Below are 22,178 nucleotides of genomic sequence, written 5' to 3'. Positions count from 1 at the left end.
CTTTTTAAAATATATTTTATTGATTTTTTACAGAGAGGAAGGGAAAGGAAAAGAGAGTTAGAAACATCAAGGAGAGAGAAACATCGATCAGCTGCCTCCTGCACACCCCCTACTGGGGATGTGCCCACAACCAAGGTACATGCCTGGGACCCTTGAGTCCGCAGGCCGACTCTCTATCCACTGAGCCAAACCGGTTAGGGCTGTCTCCCATTTTCTGAGATAAAAAACTCCAGCCACAGAGATCCCCCACTCGGCGATTCTCAGACTTAGAATGAGCTCTGTGCGAATGCAGATAGCCCAGCAGGAAGGACCTCCTCCCCACCCCCTCCCCAGCCAGGAGTTAAGAATCCTGGCAAACTACTCAGTCTTTTCCCATTGGGTGTCCTAATGTAGGTGGTCTGCTCGGAGGTGACCAGTGGGGAGTGTTTTCTGTGGAGTCACTTTCCCTCTGTGCCTGTATGTTTTCCTGGGCAGCGTACATGCTCAAGTTCATGCTTTCCTTCCAGGGACAGTGATGCTCATGAACTCCGGAAACCGTGAAATATCTTGAAAGAAAGAGTGTTCGTTCCAGTACTTTCCTTCTGCCACCGTGATGAACAGATGGGGTGAAGCCATGCAATTACTGGAAATAGGTCATAAGATTGTCTAGAAATCTGCTCCCAAAATAAGGCCATTGCTGTGATTAGGACCTTGGTGTAGGGGCTTGGGTCTGAGTCAGGAGCCATGGTGTTTAAGGCCCAGTCTAAATTCTGCTTTGCTCCTGTGACTGACGGGAAACAATTGCTAATGGTCTACCACCCTTTTCCTGCATAGACACTTGTCTAAAGATTCAAATATGAGTCATAATACATAAATTTTAAAAGATACACACACACACACACACACACACACGTATATGGATTAGTACTGGTTATGAAGCAAAGCATCATTGCTTGTTCCAAGATGGGGAAAGGCTAATAATTATGAAAGATCAGTTCTGCTTTTCATAGTGTTTTGTACTAGGAGGTTGTGGGGAGGATCTTTCATGTCCTGGGAGCTTTTGTGGATAAGGAAGAACATTACTGTTTATTTCATTAATGTTAATATTGAAAAAAATGTTTCATTGATGTAAAACAAGCTTTTTAAATCGAATTCTTAAGTGTTAAGACATTGATGACAAACTGATTCTGTCCTTAGCTTTTAATGAAAAATAAGTCTATTGTGTTGAGTATGTCTTTATTAATAGCTTAAATGGCAAAACACCCTCACTGAGTATGAAAGCTATTGTAAGACTAATAGGCATCAGTATGTTTCTTCATTATTTCTATAATCTACATAGAATAGGATAGCTTTCCTGGATTAAATAATTTTGTTTACCTTTTCAGAGTATTATTATAAATAAAAGTTAAAAGGATTCTGTCTCAGCCCAACTGAGGTTGCATATTCAAGTTTACTGTCAGTTACTTCTGCTTCAGCTCCCAAGGCCTAAATAGTCAAAACTGCCCCACCCCCTTTTTTTCTGTTTTAAAATACGATTTATTGAACATCTGGTATGTGACAGGTTCTGTTACATACACTTTACATACATTTGACTTGATCTTTATAATAATTCTATGAAATCATAATCTTATGAAAATGGATGTGATATTTATTTTACAAATGAGGAAAGGGCAAAATGGAAACATAATAATGTGTGTCCTGCCTGTTATACTAGGCTAGAAACTTTCTGGAATTAGGGAAGATGGTTCAATTTTACCCCTGGGGTCCTAAGCACATAGACTGGATTATTGACTATTAACAGTGATTGTCATATTTATCAACCAGTTAGCCTAGTTAATGCAAATAATGGTATTAATGAGTATAAAACAGATCTAGCCCAAGCTGGTTTGGCTCAGTGGATAGAGCATTGGCCTGCGGACTGAAAGGTCCCGGGTTCCATTAAGGTCAAGGGCACATGCCGAGGTTTCATTCCAGTAGCGGGCATGCAGGAAGAAGCTGACCAATCAATGATACTCTCTCATCATTGATGTTTCTATCTCTTCCTTCCTCTCTGAAATCAATAAAAATTAAATTTAAAAAAAAAACAGATCTACCTCATGGCCATTTGACCGGATATGAATCCCTATATATGCTATACAGTATTAAGAAAAGTCCTTGCTTAAGTTTCATATTAATAATCAGGACAATTTACTGAAATGTTTTTCCTCCATTTCCCTCAGCAATAACATGGGTCCCCAGATTCTTTTCAGCCTAAGAACTAAAGAAAAAACTTACTGCTGGGCTTAAAAAAAAGACTGGTAGTAGGTTCATGGGCGTTCCCTCCCCGCCCCCCACCCCTCCCAGGCTGCCCTGCAGGGCTGTGGCTGGGGTTAGTCACCAGCCCAGAGGCACAGAATGAATGGGTAAATGGGAGGCTTCAGGGAAGCTCTAGATCATGTGACATGGAGAAACTCTAAAAGGCAATGGTCAGGCTTCCCCTTGGGCCTCACAATGGGCTGCAACCTGCAACACTGAGGCCTTTGGGGGCCACCCAGGCATAAATGTGGAGAGTTTCCTTGTGCAACAGTCCGCCCTATTCACCGGGGATACAATCCAAGACTCCCAGTGAATGGTATTGAACCCTATACATACTATGTTTTCCTATACATACATACCTTTTCACTTAAAGGAAGCACTTTATAGCTTCTCTTTGGCATGTCCAAATTGCCAGAATCCCTACTCTTGCTTGGGCTTTGAGGTCATTATTAAGTAAAATAGGGTTATTTGACTATAAGCACAGCAATACCACAACAGTCAATCTGATAACCGAGTCAGCTACTAAGTAGCTAAAGGCAAGGAGCATATATTTCCTGGAGGCGCCAGAGGGCTGATTCTCGTCCTGGCCAGGACAGAGCTGGACAGCAAGAGATTTTATCACACTAAGAATGGAATGCAACTTAAAACTTATGCATTGTTTCTGGAACTTTCCATTTAATATTTTCAGGCCTCACCCTGGCAGTGTTGCTCAGTTGTTAGAATGTCACCCCACACACCAATAGGTCACAAGTTCGATTCTTTCTTTTTCTCTCTACCTCTACTTCTCTCCCTTCTACTCTCTCTAAAAATCAATGGAAAAAATATCCTCAGGTAAAGATTAACAAATAAATAAATAAATAAAATTATATATATATATATATATATATAAAATTATATATATATAAATAAATAAATAAAATTATATATATATAATATATATATATAAATAAAATTATATATATATATAATATATATATAAATATATATATATTATATATATATATATAATATATATATATTTCAGGCCAATGGTTGACAGTGGGCGGCTTAAACAACGAATAATGAGCAGACTACTATAACATCACTCATCATGGCCATGATCAGTAGACTCTTAGGAATTCTAATTTGAGGTCATCTCGATCCAAGGTGGCTCTCAGATGCTTTGGGGCCTAGGGTCTCAGAGACTGTCCCCGCCCAACCCCGCCGCAGGAGGTGTTTTTTCTATTCTGTCATCATCTTTGTTGACGGACCACGGGGTTCTGCTCCCACTGGCACAAGAAGAGGCAGTGTTCCATTTCCATCTACAACTGCAAGCCCATCTTCTCTCTCAGACTTACTTCAACTGCCCCCCACCCCCAACCACCACCACCACCACCTCAGCCTCGATCCTGGGAGTATCCTGGGGTTCGGGGAAGGAAGCAGCTTCCTGCTAGAGCTGCCTGGGCTCCTGTTTTATAGTTGTTATTTACTTGCTGAAGTATTGGGACTTCAAGCTTATTTCTCTCCTTAAGGACATAAGCTTTGCTTGATAAGTGGTTCTGATTATATTGTTTTTGTCAAACTGTGTATGAACCTGCTCTATTAACATAATTGAAATCTTGTCTTGTTTGCATTTTATTTAAATTAGAATTGTAAAAAATAATAATAAATAAATTAGAATTGTCAACTAAAGATTCCTCTCCCAGAAAATGAGGGATCCAATTTGCATCGTAGCTGTTTCCTTAGGACCCGTGTCCAACCCATTGCTATTGTGAGGCACATTGCTATTGTTGGTCCCTCTTTCCACTTTGCTTTGGGTGTGAGCATCGTTGTTTCTTACCCTTCCTATTCTTGGTTATAATTCCTACTTTTTCTACATTCCTTTGGCCTATTCACAGTTTACTAAATCCATCTTCTCCACTTATATAGAGGAAATGCGCCTATTTATATTTTATACTCATATCTGTATTTAATAGAATAATACCCAGATGTCTACCCTCCTTATGTTTAACTTTTAAGTTATTAAAAGTTAAACATATCCATTTGTTTCTTGGAAGGCAGCTATACTCACCACTATACCACCAACGCTCCATTTGTTTCTTTAGATGGATTACAATCATCTTTAAATTTGTACATTAACTTATCACTTAGCTCAGCGGTTCTCAACCTGTGGGTCGCGACTCCTTTGGGGGTTGAACGACCCTTTCACAGGGGTCGCCTAAGACCATCGGAAAACATATATAATTACATATTGTTTTTGTGACTAATCATTATGCTTTAATTATGTTCAATTTGTAATAATAAAATTGGGGGTCACCACAACATGAGGAACTGTATTAAAGGGTCGCAGCATTAGGAAGGTTGAGAACCACTAATTAGCTCATGATTAAGACTGGGAGATAGTAGGGGTGGATAACGCCCCTTCCAGGTACTTTGGCTGATCTGATCATTAAAGTGACATAGGACAGTGTTGGAGGCCAGGGCAGGCGGCCCCGAGATATCCCACAATGGCATATGGACCATTGAATTATAGTCACTTAGGAAACTGCCTTTGCAGGAAGAAAACTCTGACATCTGTGTTCCTCTGAAAGCAGGAGACAAATCTCCAGGAGAGGTGCCCTCCCTGCTTGCTGCTAAGGCTGAGAGACAACCTCATCACAAGGGTGAAAAGAATCCAGACTCAAAGCTTATATAAACAAGCCTTGGAAGGCCTTTCCTAATTGAATGCCCAAGTCCAAGCTTTGTTTAGATTCCTCACTAATACCCACACCTTGCTTAGATTCCTTTCTTTCTTTTTTAATGTATCTTTATTGTTGCAATTATTATAGATATCCTCTTTCCCCGCCCCCCCCCACCATGGACCCACCTTCTACCCTGCCCCCACCCCCCTTAGGTTCCTTTCTAATGAGCACTTCCTTTGTCCTGTCAATTTTTTAAAATATATTTTTATTTTTATTTTTTTTAATATATTTTATTGATTTTTTACAGAGAGGAAGGGAGAGAGATAGAGAGTTAGAAACATCGATGGGAGAGAAACATCGATCAGCCGCCTCCTGCACATCTCCCACTGGGGATGTGCCCGCAACCCAGGTACATGCCCTTGACCGGAATCGAACCCGGGACCCTTCAGTCCGCAGGCCGACGCTCTATCCACCTAGCCAAACCGGTTTCGGCATTTTTATTTATTTTTAAACAGAGGAAGGGAAAGGGAGAGAAAGATAGAAACATCGATCTGTGGCTTCCTTCACACTGCCTACTGGGAATGGAGCTGGAAACCCAGGCATGTGCCCTGACTAGGAATTGAACCAATGACCTCTTGGTGCATGGGATGATGCTCAGTCCTCTGAGCCACAATGGCTGGGCTGTCCTGTCAAGTTCTTACAAATGTATTGTCTGTCTAAAAAGTATAAAAAGGGACACACACAATCCTTCCGTCAGGGACACACTCACTGATCCTTTTCACCGTCTCCATAGTTTTCTCTTTTCAGAAATGTCATATCTGACTGGAATCATGAGAAAGCACATTCTAACCTGAGTGGGAATTGTACCTGGGACCTGGGAGCTCACCTGGAAACGCTGCCCATCCTCCCCATTTGGGAACTGCCTTTTATCACGGAGAGATTAACAATCTTGTTGAGGAAAGGAACAATGGAGTACGGGACCTCCCGCCCCCACCCGCTTTGCAAACCCTCCAGCCACATTGCCCTCAATCTGTAACCATTATAACCATTCTTATTCCTTTTGACCACTTCCCCATGTAATCTTTGTCCTTGTACGCCTTATAAGCAGCTGGTTTATGGGGGGCAGGGGAAAGGGTGCAGAGCAGATTTTCTTGAATAACCTGCTGCTCTCCCATACTGCCGGCACTATTGGAATAAACACTCATATATGATTAAAAAACAAACAAACAAAAACAAAAAAAGATAAAAAGGTGCCTAGGCCCAAAAGGCTGCCATAGAAACACTGCGACTCATGGGCCCTGATCCCCTCTGCTGGGCCTCAGGGATAAATTTGGTTACAGACACCAAGAAAAAAAAAAGAAAGAAAGAAGAAAAAGAAAGAAAAAAAAAAGTGCCTAGTTCAATCATTTCTTTGAACCTCATTTTATGATCTGATCATCTGTATATACTGGTTTAAAATAATTTCAAATCCATTGGTTTATGACTTAAGTGAAGTTGTTTTAATCCACTTGATTATGACAAAGAGATAAAGTTGCTTTGACATAGGTATGAAGTTGTGTTGGGATGTCATCACTCCACATTGCTCTGATATAAGAATAAAGAAAGCTGTGCCAGATGTCATCGTTCTACATCTGTTGTCCTTGATAAGCAGTCAGCAGCCCAGCTGCTGAGGAGCCCTGCTGGGGACTTATCAATAAGAGCATGTGGAGCCCTGGCCAGTGTGGCTCAGTGGTTAAAGCACCAGCCCATGCACCAAAGGGCCACAGGTTCAATTCTTGGTCAAGGACACATACCTGGGTTCAATCCCAGGCCCTGGTCAGGGCATGTGCTGGAGGCAACCAATTGATGTGTCTCTCACACATAGATGTTTCTCTCTCTCTCTACCTCCCCCTCGCCCCGTCTCTCTCTCTCTCTCTCTCTCTCTCTCTCTCTCTCTCTCTCTCTCTTTCTCTTTCTCTCTCTCTCTCCTCCCACCCCTCCCTTTCACTATCTCTAAAAAGTCAATCAAAAAAATTTCCTTGGATGGGGATTAACAACAACAAAATATGTGGAATGGAATACTATGCTACTGTAAAAAAGAAAGAACTCTTGCCAAAACCGGTTTGGCTCAGTGGATAGAGCATCGGCCTGTGGACTGAAGGGTCCCAGGTTCGATTCCGGTCAAGGGCGTGTACCTGGGTTGCGGGCACATCCCCCGTGGGAGATGTGCAGGAGGCAGCTGATCGATGTTTCTCTCTCATTGATGTTTCTAGCTCTCTATCTCTCTCCCTTCCTCTCTGTAGAAAATCAATAAAATATATTTTTTAAAAAAGAAAGAAAGAAAGAACTCTTACCATTTGCAACAGCATGGATGGACCTGGAGAGCATTATGCTAAGTGAAATAAGCCAGTCGGAGAAAGATAAGTATCACATGATCTCTCTCATTTGTGGAATATAATGAACAACATAAACTGATGAATAAAAATAGATCCAGAGACATACAAGCATTGAACAGACCATCAAACTGCAGAGGGAAGGCAGGGGAGGGTGGTTAGGGGGGTAGTAAGAGATCAACCAGAGGACTTGTATGCATGCATATAAGCATAACCCATGGACACAGGTAGTAGGGAAGTGAGGGCCTATGCTGGGGGGCGGGAGCAGACTGGGAGAGGTCAATGGGGGAAAAAGGAGACAGACAGGTAGATAGATAGATAGATAGATAGATAGATAGATAGATAGATAGATAGAAATAGATATATAGATAGATATATAATACTTGCAACAATAAAAAATTTTTTTAAAATGTGGAGAAGCAACTATAGTTAGGGGATATTTAGACTACAAATATTGAGTGTCTGTGAGGACTATCTGAGAGCTTCGGTTTGGGCAAGGCCATTCTTCCCTAACCTAAAATCTCTCCAAACACCCTGGGGACATATGCTCCTGTGTTGGTGAGGTGCTCCTTGAGGACAGTGGTGAGAAACTGAGCAGTACTCTATGAAAGAGTCTTTGTTACTTAGCAACATGTTCTAGCAACAGGGGACATTCACTTGTGCACTGGTGTGGAATAGCAACTGCTGTATGACATGACCACAGTCTGGGCTGTGAGCTGGACCTTGGCCAGAAGGGGGAGATTGCTTCCAACATTGTAATCGATGTTTGTTCTGACATAAGTCAGCACCCATCCCCTGCCTCCTACTATGTGTTGGTTCAATAGGCCTTTGTCCTGACCTGGTCAAATATGTAAATAATTTCCTGTTCCTGGTAGCATTCTCTTACTAGTACCTGTGACTATCCCATTTTTGCCCATATATGAATCTTTGTCACCTGTTAACTGGCACAGGGATTCATTTGGATATCTTGCAGCCATCCAAACCATACCTCATATGTAAGATTCCCTTAACAAACTCTATTAATTATCAGACTGGAGTGGCTAGACTCTTTTCTTCGGTCTTTCCCTGTCCTTGGCTTACAGACAGGTTTTCGTCCTAGGACCTTTCCCTGAGTCTGTGTATACTAACAGCTGGCAGCTGGAATGACTCTTCGGTTGGGCAAGCACTCTCCGAAGAGCCTACTCATATACAAGGTAAACCTCATACTAAATTTGGACTTTCCTTCTCTCACCTTCCTTTGCCTGGAACTATAGCATAATTAATCTGTGACTTGGTTGGAGTTTGTTATTTCTTTATTTGGTTGATTAAGAGATATTATCCTGTATGCACTTGGCTTGTGAAATTACTATAATTCCCACATGAACCTGTGCTAAATTAATTGGCGAAGACAGATTTTAGTCTCTGAGTATAAATTTTGCTGCCTCCCCCAAAATGAGAACAAAACAGCCTCATATGACGATTATCCCCTGTGCACATGTTGTCGTTTTTCTCCTGTTAATCTGGTCTTGTGTTAATTTTATTATTGTATCATTAGTCCAGTCGTAAGAACTAAAGAAGGATAGAGGCGGGTAATTCTCCCCATCCCAACCACAGATTAACAGGCCCCATATCAAAATTCTTTTCAGCAGATAAGGGAGAGATAAAAAACTCTGAGTCTCCTGGGCCCCACTTATCTTCAGCTCAAAATAATCCACATGCGAAAGTGGCATGTTTTGGTGTGGCAGATTCTGATCCCTCTCAGCACTAAAAAGCCGATTAGAAGTTTGTTTTGTTTTGTTTTGTTTTTTTAAATATATTTTATTGATTTTTTACAGAGAGGAAGGGAGAGGGATAGAGAGCCAGAAACATCGATGAGAGAGAAGCATCGATCAGCCACCTCCTGCACACCCCCCACTGGGGATGCACCCGCAACCAAGGTACATGCCCCTGACCGGAATCGAACCCGGGATTCTTCAGTCCCCAGGCCGACGCTCTATCCAGTGATCCAAACCAGCCAGGGCCAATTAGAAGTTTTTAGTCCATGGTGAGAGCTTGGCAACTTTGAGCTCTACCGCAGACTGGTTTCTTGGTGGGGGAACCCTGATGTCAGTATTGTGAGCTGGTCAGATTCCCTGGGAAGACTCCTGAAGTTTCCTGCCTGGATAGTAAAGGTATGGCTCAAAAGTTTTGGGACCACTTAGGGGAAGAAGGATAAATATCTCAACTTTTAACCATCAGTAGGCATTTGGTCACTTAACCCTTTTGTTTATAAAATAGAATAATATCCCTGCTCTAATTCTCCCGTTATTTTATTCTTCCCAGAGAAGAAATTTAGTTTCCTGCCAGCAGTTGCCCAGTGGAATAGAGTGGGAGCAGACATCCAGAGTTGAGAACTCTCAAACATCTTTTACCCAACCCTCCTTATCCTGAATATTACCATCGCCCAGCCCCCAGTAACCTCCAGGTCCTGAGCATTTTGAGAATTCTGGAACACAAATTATATTGACTTAGCAACTCCAAAAAGGCAAATCCTAAATCAATTACCACAGGCCCATCTGTCTTCCAGTTTTCAAAATGTTGCCATTTTCTTCTGCAACCTGTCCTCCCTGTTTCTTGGATTTAATGTCTTTTATCTCTTTACTGGAATCTAATGGGGTTTTGAACTGGAGTGAAATTAGGTACATTTGTTCCACCTGGCATTTTCCTTGGACCCTCTGGTTTGGGATCATTTTTATTTATCCTAAAGCATATCCTGTAAAAGTCCCATGCATGAGATCTATTAGATGGTAAACTCTTACTCCCCACCCACCCCACCCAAAAAAAAAAACCAAACCTTCATTTCACGCATGTTCTTAATGGAAAGTTTTGCTAGATACACAATCCTCAGTTGACTATTATTCTCTCCCTGCCCTTTGAAGATCTTATACCAGTGAGGTCTGGCTGCCATTGCTATTATGATTTTTATATGGCCTTATTATTTTATTTGTTTGTTTCCCTGAAAAGGTTGTTTTATGCACAGACGTGGTAGAAGGCTGTCTTTGGCAGCTGCTTTCCTCCTGGCATCCAGGACTGTGCTCACCTATTCTCTCTTACTCTTGGCACAAATGTGTGTTTCTATGCCGGGAGCCGGTCCATCCTTGCTGCTTGACACAGTCACTGCAGAGAAGAAACATCTGCACAGCATATGTTTCAAGGGACCTGGCGTATATGGCATACTGTTCTTAATATGTTTGCTCCTCTTCTTGGCGCTATGTGTTTTAACCAAGGTCACCTCTCCGAGAAAGGTTTCCCCAGGTAGGGATTTTTCCCTGAAGTTAGGGAGGGGATAAAACCTCTTAACTAAGTGCCAGGCGGGTAGTTAATCACTTTAACTACAATCACGCTTAAGCTACATAATCTTTACTCCCTGGAATGGAGATAAGAAACGCCCTAACCTTTGCAATAGAAATTGACAGGATTAAAATCAACTGGTATAAATACAGATGTAACAAGACAACAAGAGACAGAACCTGGGAAAACAACCTTTCTCGGAGAGGTGACTTTAGTTAAAACACATAGCGCCAAGAAGAGGAGCAAACATATTAAGAACAGTATGCCATATACGCCAGGTCCCTTGAAACATATGCTGTGCAGATGTTTCTTCTCTGCAGTGACTGTGTCAAGCAGCAAGGATGGACCGGCTCCCGGCATTTCTACACCCTCCCCCTCCTTTTTCTCTTTTTAGAATTTGTATTAGAGTTTATTTGAGTCAAACAGAGGATATGCCTGGCTCTGCCCTTTACTGAGGAATCTGAGAGCTCCCTTGCCCTTGGAGACTTTGAGCAGCTCCTGGCCCCCGGCTCATACACTGCCATGCGCCTCCCAGAGATCATGTCCGGCGGAAACTTGGTGTGCTTGAAGGGGCACTGCTGCAGCAGCTATGCCTCAGCTTAACCATGGTCCTGGTCACCTTGTGGTCCCTGTTGAGACCCACAGCAGCCATGGAGTGGCTCTGTAGTGACTCTGTAGTCCCATGCTGCAGTGGAAGGGGATCTAATTGATTTTTTAACTCCTTATTGGTGAGAGTATCATGCATGTCCCCCTCTTTCGCCCCCGTTATCCCCCTCCACCTGGATCCTGTCCCATCCCAGGCTTTCACCACCCTATTTATTGTCTGTGTCCATGTATGCATATAAGTTCTTCATTAATCTCTTCCTCTCCCCTCACCCCTCTTCCCTCTGAGATTCACAGTCTGTTCCATGTTTTCATGCCTCTGATTCTATTTTATTCATCTGTCTATTTTGTTTATTAAATTCCTTGATCATTTATTTTGGTTTTTAGATTCAATCGTTGATAGATTTGTATTTATTGCCATTTTATTATTCATATTCTTGTTGTTTTTTTCCTTCTTCTTAATACCCTTTAACATCTCATATAATCCTGGTTTGATGATGATGAACTCCTTTAGCTTTTTCTTGTCTGTGAAGCTCTTTAACTGACCTTCAATTCTAAATGATAGCTTTGCTGGGTAGTGTAATCTTGGTTGTAGGTTCTTACTTTTTATCACTTTGAATATTTCTTTCCACTATCTTTTGGCCTGCAAAGTTTCTGTTGAGAAATCAGCTAGCAGTAATATGGATGCTCCCTTGTAGGTAACTAACTGCTTTTCTCTTCCTGCTTTTAAGATTCTCTTTGTCTTTAACCTTGGCATTTTAATAATGATACATCTTGGTGTGGGCCTCTGGGTTTATCTTGCTTGTTTGCTACTCTCTGTGCTTACTAGACTTATATGTCTATTTCTTTCACTAGGTAGGGGAAGTTTTCTGTCATTATTTGTTTTTAATCTTTATTGTTGAAAGTATTATATGTCCCCTTTTTCCCTCCATTGACCTCTTCTAGCCTGCCCCTGCCCCCAGCCCCTGTCCCCTGCCCCAGGCCTTCACCACCTATTGTCTATGCCCATGGGTTATGCATATATTCATACGAGTTCTTCAGTTGATCTCTTCCCACCCTCTCTTGCCTTCCCTCTGAGATTCCGCATCTGTTCCATGCTTCTATGTCTCTGTATCTACTTTATCCATCAGTTTATTTTGTTCATTAGATTCCACAAATGAGTAAGATCGAGTAATACTTGTCTTTCTCTGACTGGCTTATTTCATTGAGCATAATACTCTCCAGGTACTTTCATGCTGTCTCAAATGGCAACAGATCCTTCTTCTTTACTGCTGCATAGTATTCCATGGTGTAAATATACCACAGTTTTTTTATCCACTCATCTACTGATGGGCACTTGGGCTATTTCCAGATCTTAAATTGTGCTGCTATGAACATAGGGATGCATTCATTTTTTCTGATTGGTATATGTCTCAGGGCATATTCATAGAAGTGGAACAATCATTATTTCTTCAAATAGGTTTTTAATATCTTGCTCTCTCTCCTCTCCTTCTGGCACCCCCATGATGCAAATGTTGGTACACTTGAAGTTTTCACAGAGGTTCCTACACTATCTTCATATTTTTGGATTCTTTTTTCTTTTTGCTCTTCTGATTGGGTGTTTTTGCTTTCTCATATTCTAAATCGCTGATTCGATTCTTGGCATCCTCTTATCTACTGTTGAATCCCTGTAAATTATTCTTCATTTCAGTGTATGCTTAATTTCTGACTGGTCCTTTTTCATGTCTTTGATGGTCTCACTAATTTTCTTGAAATTCTCACTAAGTTCTTTGACATTATAACTAAATTCCTTTAAGCTTTCATTAAGTTCCTTGAACATCCTTATAACCATTGTTTTTGAACTCTGTATCTAGTAGTTTGGTTGCTTCCATTTAATTAAGCTCTTTTTCTAGATATTTCTTCTGTTCTTTCATTTGGGACATGTTTGGCTCCACATTTTGGCTGCTTCCCTGTGTTTGTTTCTATGTATTCTATAGAGCTGCTATTTCTCCTGGAATTGGTATAGTAACCTTGTGTAATAGGTGTCCTGCAGGGCCCAGTGGCTCAGCCTCCTCAGGAACCAGAGCTGGGCACTCTCAGTGCACTCCTGTGTGGGCTGTGTGCACTGTCCTGTTGTAATTGAGCCTGGATTGCTATTGGAGTCACTGGGATGAATTGACCCCCAGTCCAATTGGCTGTGAGGACCAGCTATGACTACAGCAGAAGAGCTGCTGTGCAGGAGACACCCCTATGGAACAGGACTTGCTTCAGTGGGGCTTTGGTGCTCACAGAGTCCACTCCTTAAGTGTGTCACTGGTTGATGTGGTAGAGCTGTAATCCGGTGTGTCTGAAGCTGTCCACTGGGTGCACTGGCTCTGGGGCCTCCCAGGAGATGCAGAGTCAGCCACTACCTGTGCCCTGCCTGGGGCCACAAGGCATAAGCTATAGAGCGATCTGCAGATGGCTGCTATTGGTGTTGGGCTTAGAGGTGCCCAGGAGAGGCCAAGCTATGGACCTTGGAAAGCTGCTGCTAGTGCTGGGCCTGCGGCCACTTTTCAAGGGTATGGGGCAAACTGAGTCCAGCTACTACTTGTTTGAGAGACTTTAGGAAAGTCTGAAGCCTGAGCCAGGACAGGCCATTCATATGGAAAAGCCACTGCAAACAGCTTGGGTGGAGGCTGCAAATTGGGTGGGGTGGGATCTCAGGGAATCATGGAGGTGGGGTGAACAGTGTGGGCCAGGTTGATGGAGTTGCAGGGTATGGTGACTGCCTGTCAGCATTGTGTGGGGGAGGTCTCAGCAAAGGAAACATAACCTCTGCCTACACTTTTGTCTGGGAGAAAGCTGCCCCTCAGCTATTGCCCTGATGCCAGACAATTTTGCTCCTCCTCATATGTCCCTGGATCCTTTCAAACTGTTGCCCAACATTGGAGCTCCAAGGGAGTGTAAGTCCATATGCCAATCCTTTAAGAGGAGCTGTCCAGGTCTCCAGCAGCCTCTATGTCACTTAGCCACAATCCCTGCTGGTTTTCACAGCCTGGAGTTTTGGGGACTTCTCTTCCTGGCACTGGAACCCTGGGCTGGGGGTCTGGTGTGGGGCTGGGACCCTTTGCTCCTCACAGGAGGCCTCTGCAGCCAAGATATCCCTCCCTATTAAAAACACATCACACGTGGGTTTTGACCCAGCCCTTTCACACCTCTGCCCCTCCTACCAGTCTAAATGTGCTTTCTTCTTTACTTCTCTAGTTGTAGAGCTTCCATTCAGCCAGATTTCAGGCTGTCCGGAATAATGGTTGTTCTATGGTTTAGCTGTAATTTTGATGTGGTTGTGGGAGGAGGCGAATACTGGGTTTACCTACACCAACATCTTGACCCTCCTTTCTCTAATTGTTTATATATATATAACAATTGTATATATAAAGAGAGGAAGGGAGAGGGAGAGAGAGAGAAACATCAATGAGAGAATCATTGATCGGCTGCCTCCTGCACGCCCCACACTGAGGATCAAGCCTGCAACCCGTGCATGTGCCCTGACTGGGAATCAAACCTTGACCTCCTGGTTCATGGGTCGATGCTCAACCACTGAGCCATGCCGGCTAGGCCAACTGGTTACTTTTTATTGTTCTTCTTTTGAAATCTTGGTAATCATTCCACAATTCCTGGAAAAGACTGTACATTGAAGGGTGGCCTCCATGTCCCTTTGCATGCTTATTATGATTTTTTCTTATTATTTTTAAGAGAATATGGCATTTCCAAATTTGGTCAATTCCAAGTTCCAAGAGCTGATCCCAAAGTTAGCCATCAGATAGAGCACAATCTTTTCTTTTCTTTCTTTTTTACATGGAGCATAATCTTATTATTTTAATTCATTCCCAGCTAGTTCCTTACAGGTAAATTGAAAGGCTTTTTGCCTCAGAGTTTTTAGGCTATCTCTAAAGCATTCCAATTTCTGTTCTAGTTTTCTGTACATAACCATATTTAGAAAGGGAAAAGACAAAGGTAAAAACTATTCAACTTATCTATCTACATGATTCAGCAAAAAGCATCTACTCAAGAAGGTAAGACTTGCAATCCATTTGAGTAGCCAGTGAGAATTCTGCACCTATTCCAAGCCTTATCCTGCAGCCAGACCTCGCCAGAATTCTCAGGGAAAGAGACCTGGTTCATTGCTTAGGTTTAAATAAATGTATTAGTTGTTAGGTTGTTTTTTAAGCAGTAAAGGGAAAATTCAGACCTCTGACAGAAATATATAAGGAGGATGTCCAAAAATATCCCTATGTGGTTTACATAAGATAATAGTGGATAATATTGGTAATAATTATATGTTACCCACATTGATTTCTCTCTCTGCTCTTGAGGATTTTTTTCCTTGAACTATATCAAAATTCAGAACTATAGAGAAAAGGAGAGACTATGATAAAGTGACATTCTTCCCTCATTTACACCTGAAATAATGGACAGTGTCACTCATAGATCAACTTTTCATTTATCAACTGAACCACTGAAAGCCATGCCTCTTCTACTCTCTAAAGAAATATTGCAAAGATGAGCATGCAGAACTTCTCATGACAAAGAACAAAGTATAAATATTTTTAAGAAACCTATAATGCTCTCACCTTCCCATAGTCCACCTCCTGCTTACTAAAACTTATCCAATCTCTCATGAATGGTGCATAAATCTTGCTTTTCTAGGCTCTATTAATAACATTTTATTTATTCTTAATGTTTTTTATTGATTTTTAGAGAGAGAGGGAAGGAGAGGAAGAGAGAGAGAGAAAAAGAAACATCTAACAGTTGCCTCCCATATGCACCTCGGGGATTGAACCCAAAACCTGGGTAAACCTAGGTATGTGTCCTGACCGGGAATCAAACCAGCAACCTTTTGGTGCACTTGACGATACTCAACCAACTAAAGCCACACCGGCCAGGGCAGTAACATTTTATTTTATCAAGCCTGCCTTTGTCCCTGGTGAAGGAAGAGATGTCAAACCGTATGATGAGCTGTGAAATGGGTCAACCCAATCATCCTTCTAGAATCAGCCTCAGTTGAAGGGAGACCCTGAGGCAGAAAGCCCTCAGCTGTCAGCATTGTGGGCCTGGCCTCCACTGAGGAGAGCTGCCTCGCTGAGGGCATGCCCTCTTCCCAAGGCTTCCAATTCCAAAGCCTGATCCAGGTGGAGGTATAAAAAAGAACTTTTGTTAAGGAGGGGCGTAACTGAAGAGTACAAGAGGATCATCTTTGACAATCAACTTTTTTTTTTTTCCTCACCAGAGGATATGTTTAGAGAAAGGAAGGGAAGAAGACAGAGAGAGAAACATCGATCAGTTGCCTCCCACATGCACCCTGACAGGGATTGAACCTTCACCAAGAATTGAACCTGTGACCTTTCAGTGTATGAGATGACCAGCCACACCGGTCAGGGTGACAATGGCCTTTTTTTTTAACCTATATGATTATCACATGGATAGTCACCATGTGATAATTCATTGACCTACACCTTTGTGTTTTGTGCACCTTCCTACTTGTGTTTATATTCCACAATAAAAAAAAAAAAAAATTAAAATATTCTGGGAATGACAAAATATCCCAGAAAAAAACTTTACTAAGAATTCATGCTACAAATGTCCTCTGACATATGTTGCTTATCATAGCTAAAGATTAAGTTTCCTAAAAGCCCATCAACTGAGACCAGTAAAATATTATATTAATGTTATCATACAACATCTATATATTGGAATACTAGTTAGCATTTTTAAATAGTTTATTTCTGATATGGAATAATTTCCAAAATAAAATTGGGTTTAAAATATACATATCAATGAAATATATTCCCACATATTAAAATAATATATATGAGCATCTTGTAATGCCAAAAGTAAGAAAGTTCTCAGAAAAAAAAGAAAAGGCTAATACATATTGAAAGGACACACCATAGGAATAGACCTGGAAGAACTCTCAGCATGAAAGAAATGAGCTATAATGAGAAGGGCACATGATCAGATCATCTCTGTGGCATACTTTCCATTACTGCATAACATCAATCTAATCAAGAAAAATAAAAATCAGACAAATCCACACTGAGAGACGCTCTACAAAATAGTTGACCAATATTCTTCCAAAGTGTCAAGTCATGAAAGACAAGGAAAGATTGGGGAACTGTCAAAAGTGGGAAGAAACTAAGGAGACATGACAACTAAACATGATGTAGAATCCTAAATTGGATCCTCAATCAGAAAAACTACATTAGTGGGAAAATTGTTGCAATCCAAATGATTCCTTAGTTTTAAAAAATGTTCTGTTATGTAGGATGTTTACCTAAGTGGAAGCTGGGTGCTGCACATCTTGGAACTCTCTCTACTATTTTTGCAATTCTTTTATAAGTCTAAAATTAGCTCAAAATAAAAAATAAAGGTATAGAACAATGTATGAGATATTCTGCCACACATAAAAATACATCCATATATGCAATATAACATGTGCCTAAATAGATAGATATAACACCCCTGAGGACAGACTGAATGACTGAGGGACAGGAATGGGAGAGAAGCTTACCTTTCTCCACATACCCTTTTGTATCTTCTGGATTTTCTACCATGTGCATGTATTATATATTTATAGAACTAAAAATGTAAGTAAAATTTGTGTGAAGTTGAAAAATAATTAGTGGGTTGCTACACTTTACTATAAAAAGCACTCAACTTAATGATCGGCTCAGATTTTAAAGAACTAGACTGTAAAACAAGGTTCATTTTCCTTCCAGCATCTATGAGCCAAAAATATGTCTAATCTGGGATGTTTTTCCTTTTGGGGTCTTAAAAATTACTGAAACCCAAATAAAATATAAACATATTGCCTGGTAATATTATTGCATCTCTAGGAATATACAGGGTGTCCCAAAAAGTCTATATATACTTCAACAACTGATAGCTCAATTTTAAAAATGAAATGTTTTTTAATAAACACTTCTTTTATAATTATTCTAAGTGTGTGTATACCTCTGGGAGGCACATTGTACATAACAAATTATGTCCCACTCAGTTATTAAATAGAGATAATAAGGAAACTAACTTAAAGTTGTGATATTAGCATTTCTCTAACTGGTTTTAACAAAACTGTTATAATCCATTTTGTATTCACTATAATAATAAAGGGGAAAGATCGAGTAAGAGCATAGGTTTCTTTTTTTTTAATCCTCATTTGAGGATATTTTTCTCCATTGATTTTAGAGAGAATGGAAGGGAGGGTAGAGACAGAGAGAAACATCAATGTGAGAGAAACACATCAACTGGTTGCCTCCTACATGTGGGGAATCAAGCCTGAAACCAAGGTACATGCCCTAGACCAGAATCAAACCCATGATCCTTCCGTCCTCTGTCCTACGAAGAACACAGGTTTCAATCTCAACTCTGCCGCTCACTAGCTGTGTGACCATATGCTTACTTTCTTTGTGTCTGAGATTCAAGGGAATAATTTCATATGGTTGGTTTAGATATTAAAATCACACAGCTACCGGAGAGCAGGACCTGGTGTTTAAGGTCTCAAATGATAGCAAATACAGGGTGTCCAAAAAGGAGTATACACACTTTGTATAATTATTAATTCCAATGGGTTAAATCTGAAAAGAAAGAGACATCAATTGAGCTATCAGCTATTAAAGTGTGTATATATGATTTTTGGGGGGGACGCCCTGTATATTTTGAAAACGTTCTAGCTACTTTAAAAGTTTTTAGCATTTAAGAGGATCGATTTATATTAGAACCGTGATTTAATTAAAATTTACATTTCATTCACTACAAGTATCTACTGCTTTTTGAAAGTTTACTTTATGCCACTTCACTTTTATAAAAGACCTACACTAATACATGTTTTTGCTAACCAAAAGAAATTTGAAAAGGATTTGTGAGTCTACAAAAGAATAAGAAAAGCAAAAGTAGTGTTCAGCATTGTTTGGCAGGGAGAGCATTTCAGAGGCAGCACTCACCCTGAGCGGGGAGAATGGTACCACTAGCTCCTTCCGCAGGAACAAGCCACCTTAGCTTTGAACTATGTGTGTGAGCATCTGTGCTTCATTTATCTCAATTTATTTTGTGTGTCCTAGATATTTCATAAGGTGGTAATTGCTTCTTCCCCATTTCAGTTTACGGAAGGTTTCATAGGAACACTCCATTTTCAGATAATGGGGGAAATGTATGACCAATCATTTAAAAATTTGAGCAAATACATTTTGAAATACAGTACATACTTCTTAATTTAGCTTTATTTTTGAAAGTATTACAGATGTCCTCCTTTTTTTCCCATTGACCCCTTCCACCCTGCCTTCAGCGTACATACATTTTAATTTCTTAGTCATGAATGTAGTGCATAAGTATTTCGTGTTTCTATTAGAGAAATGTTAATTAAAGTCATAGATTAAGCCATCAGAGCTCAGACAAGGTATAAATAAGAGTATTCTTTCCCTTTAGGTAGAACGAATCTCTCCACAAAGCTCCCTGAATCATTACCCTTTAGGCCTCCTGTTACATATGCTCCTCCTCCTACCCAAGGCTGGTGCCTCCACCAGGGCGCTGGGTTACATCCCTCTTGCTTTCACACGGGCTTGGAGCTTCTATTATCCCCATCTGCCTCTAGACCAGTGGTTCTCAACCTTCCTAATGCCGTGACCCTTTAATACAGTTCTTCATGTTGTGGTGACCCCCAATTTCATTGTTACAAACTGAACATAATTAAAGCATAGTGATTAATCACAAAAACAATATGTAATTATATGTGTTTTCCGATGGTCTTAGGCGACCCCTGTGAAAGGATCGTTCGACCCCCAAAGGGGTCGCGACCCACAGGTTGAGAACCACTGCTCTAGATTGCTAGCCTCTCCTTCCCAAGCATCATCCTCGATCCAACCAGCATCCTGCCCTTTCCTACAGGAAAGGTTCTCTCACTCTTAACCCAAACTCCTTTCTGTTGCCAACTATTTCTCTGTTTCCCACCTCAACAAAAATTACAGTGGGGCCTTGACTTAGGAGTTTAATTCATTCCGAGACCGAGCTCGTTCAGGAGCTTGTTAACTCAAATTACTCTGTCATCTCAATGCAAAAAATCGGTGGAGAGACAGCTGGTATCTCAAAAAACTCGTTAGTCGGGACACTCATAAGTCAAGGCCCCACTGTACTCAGGTTTTACTTCCCAGGAACATCAGTTCTGTTTACCCGGAAAGGCCACTAGACGTACTCCACATGCAATTCCGTTTAAGTTCTTCAACTTTCTCCAAACTGGCTTCTGAGACTGTCAGAGCTACAACTGAACAGTTCCTGCAAAGGGGAGCAGAGAGCCTATTACACCAGCGAAGGGGCAATTCTTTGCCCTCAACTGACTGGGCAGATGAACAGCCTTCCCACTACTTTCTCTTTGAAATTCCCCACTCTGACTGGCAGGAACCCAGGCAGAAATGGAGGGCTGGAGTCTAAAGCGGCAGAGAGGGTTTCATACAGGCACCCAAATCTGTGAAGAGCTGAAACTACTTTGTGAAAATAATTTTTCTTTTCCTCATTATAACCTGGAAGGAAAACTGATTCACACAAAACCGGTAAAAATCGTTTATTATAAAACCATTGAAACTTCCCATAAAAGATCGAGTTTGCAATAATGTGAACGGCACAGAATTAAGAACCATTGCCCCACTCCCTTCCTCAACCCCATTTTCATGGCACAAACAAAACTAGATGGAGCCCTTAGCCTCCTGACCTCCAGGCCAGCATTCCTTCCAAAAGCAATGCGCTCCTCTCCCGAGGTCAGCCACAAGCAGGCCGGGCTTAAGCAGAGCGCCCCGAGGCTCGCGCAGAACTTTGCAGCCGTCTGGCCCTAGTTCCGGCTAAAAGGAAAGCAGCTGGTCAGGTGTATGCTTTCTGGAGAATACCCTGGGGCGGTGGTTTTAAAATGCTGCCCTGCATCGCCATCACCTGGAGGGCTTGTTAAATCCCAGGTGACAGTGCCCCGCCCCTAGAGTTCTGATTCTTTGGGTCTAGCGTGGGCCCCGGAGTTTGCATTCCTAACACATTTCTAGGTGAGGCTGATTCTGCTGAGTCCTAGCAACGTAAGTAAGTGACGTAAGTGACGGGGCGGGCCCACAGAAGAGGTTTGGCGAAAGACAAGTCCCCTAGAGTGCTACCCTGAAGACTCCCCAGGGGCTGCCAGCCCTGGCGTGCACATATCCTAAACTTCCCACATTCGGGTCTAGCCATAGACTCGCCTACCGCAATCTCTCTCTTCGTCCTCCGGAGCCAGGACCCACACCCTGGGGTTAGACTCCATGGAACTGGCCCAGGCCCTCAGGCTAGGGAACTGGAGCCAGAAAGATGCGGGGAAGTGAAGTGCACCTTTCTGGGCCCCTGGGCAAGTGAAGCGCCCCCACCAGGACCCCTGAAGTCACTCACCTCGATTTCGGCGGGCCCGAAGCTGGACAGCCATGCTCACAATCAGGGATGTCACAGCGCGCCGGCGCAAGGGCTGTCGGATATCGAAGAGCAGGACTCTGCCTCTGGAGACCGTATTCATCAGGATTAAAACGCCGAAGCACCTCTCGTACGCGGCCAGCCTTTGGGCCCTCGGGCCTGTGCAGGGAAGCGGGCACTGAGCTACGGGAAGGGGTAGGATGCGCCTGGCAGGACCTCCAAGGGCATGCGGTCCGGGCTCACTCACCAGACAGCATCGGTACCACCCACAGTTCGACGTCAACGACCTCTGACGTTGGGTCGTCTTGTAATAACGTCTGGGCTTCGTCGCGAAGAAGCCTCGTGAGCCAGCCCCAGCGCCGGCGGCGGCGCTGGCGGCGAGCAGGCAGGGACATCCCGCAGGAGCCGTGGGGCGGCCGGGTGCGGGGCGGCCCCCTTATGGCGCCTCGCGCCCGGCCTCTGCGCGCCGCTCCTAGTGCCCACACCTGGTGCTCCAATCCCCCGCCCGCGGGCTCTCTGACGTCCCATTTCTTCG

The 22,178-nt window shown here is 42.3% G+C and overlaps 1 non-coding gene across 1 annotated transcript; it reads left to right on the top strand.

The window, feature by feature from the left end:
* The first annotated feature begins 6,151 nt into the window (after window positions 1-6,151).
* On the top strand, window positions 6,152-6,280 carry LOC139013360 (small nucleolar RNA SNORA5). Its single transcript, XR_011472011.1, has one exon. It is a non-coding gene; the product is annotated as a small nucleolar RNA SNORA5 (small nucleolar RNA).
* Window positions 6,281-22,178: the final 15,898 nt, after the last annotated feature.

This window comes from Myotis yumanensis, unplaced genomic scaffold (assembly GCF_028538775.1).
Source record: "Myotis yumanensis isolate MYYU_CA2020_CCGP unplaced genomic scaffold, mMyoYum1.0.hap1 SCAF_6, whole genome shotgun sequence".
Classification (NCBI taxonomy): domain Eukaryota; kingdom Metazoa; phylum Chordata; class Mammalia; order Chiroptera; family Vespertilionidae; genus Myotis; species Myotis yumanensis.
The sequence above is the reverse complement of the archived record's forward strand: the minus strand, read 5'-3'. Positions and strand labels throughout refer to the sequence as shown.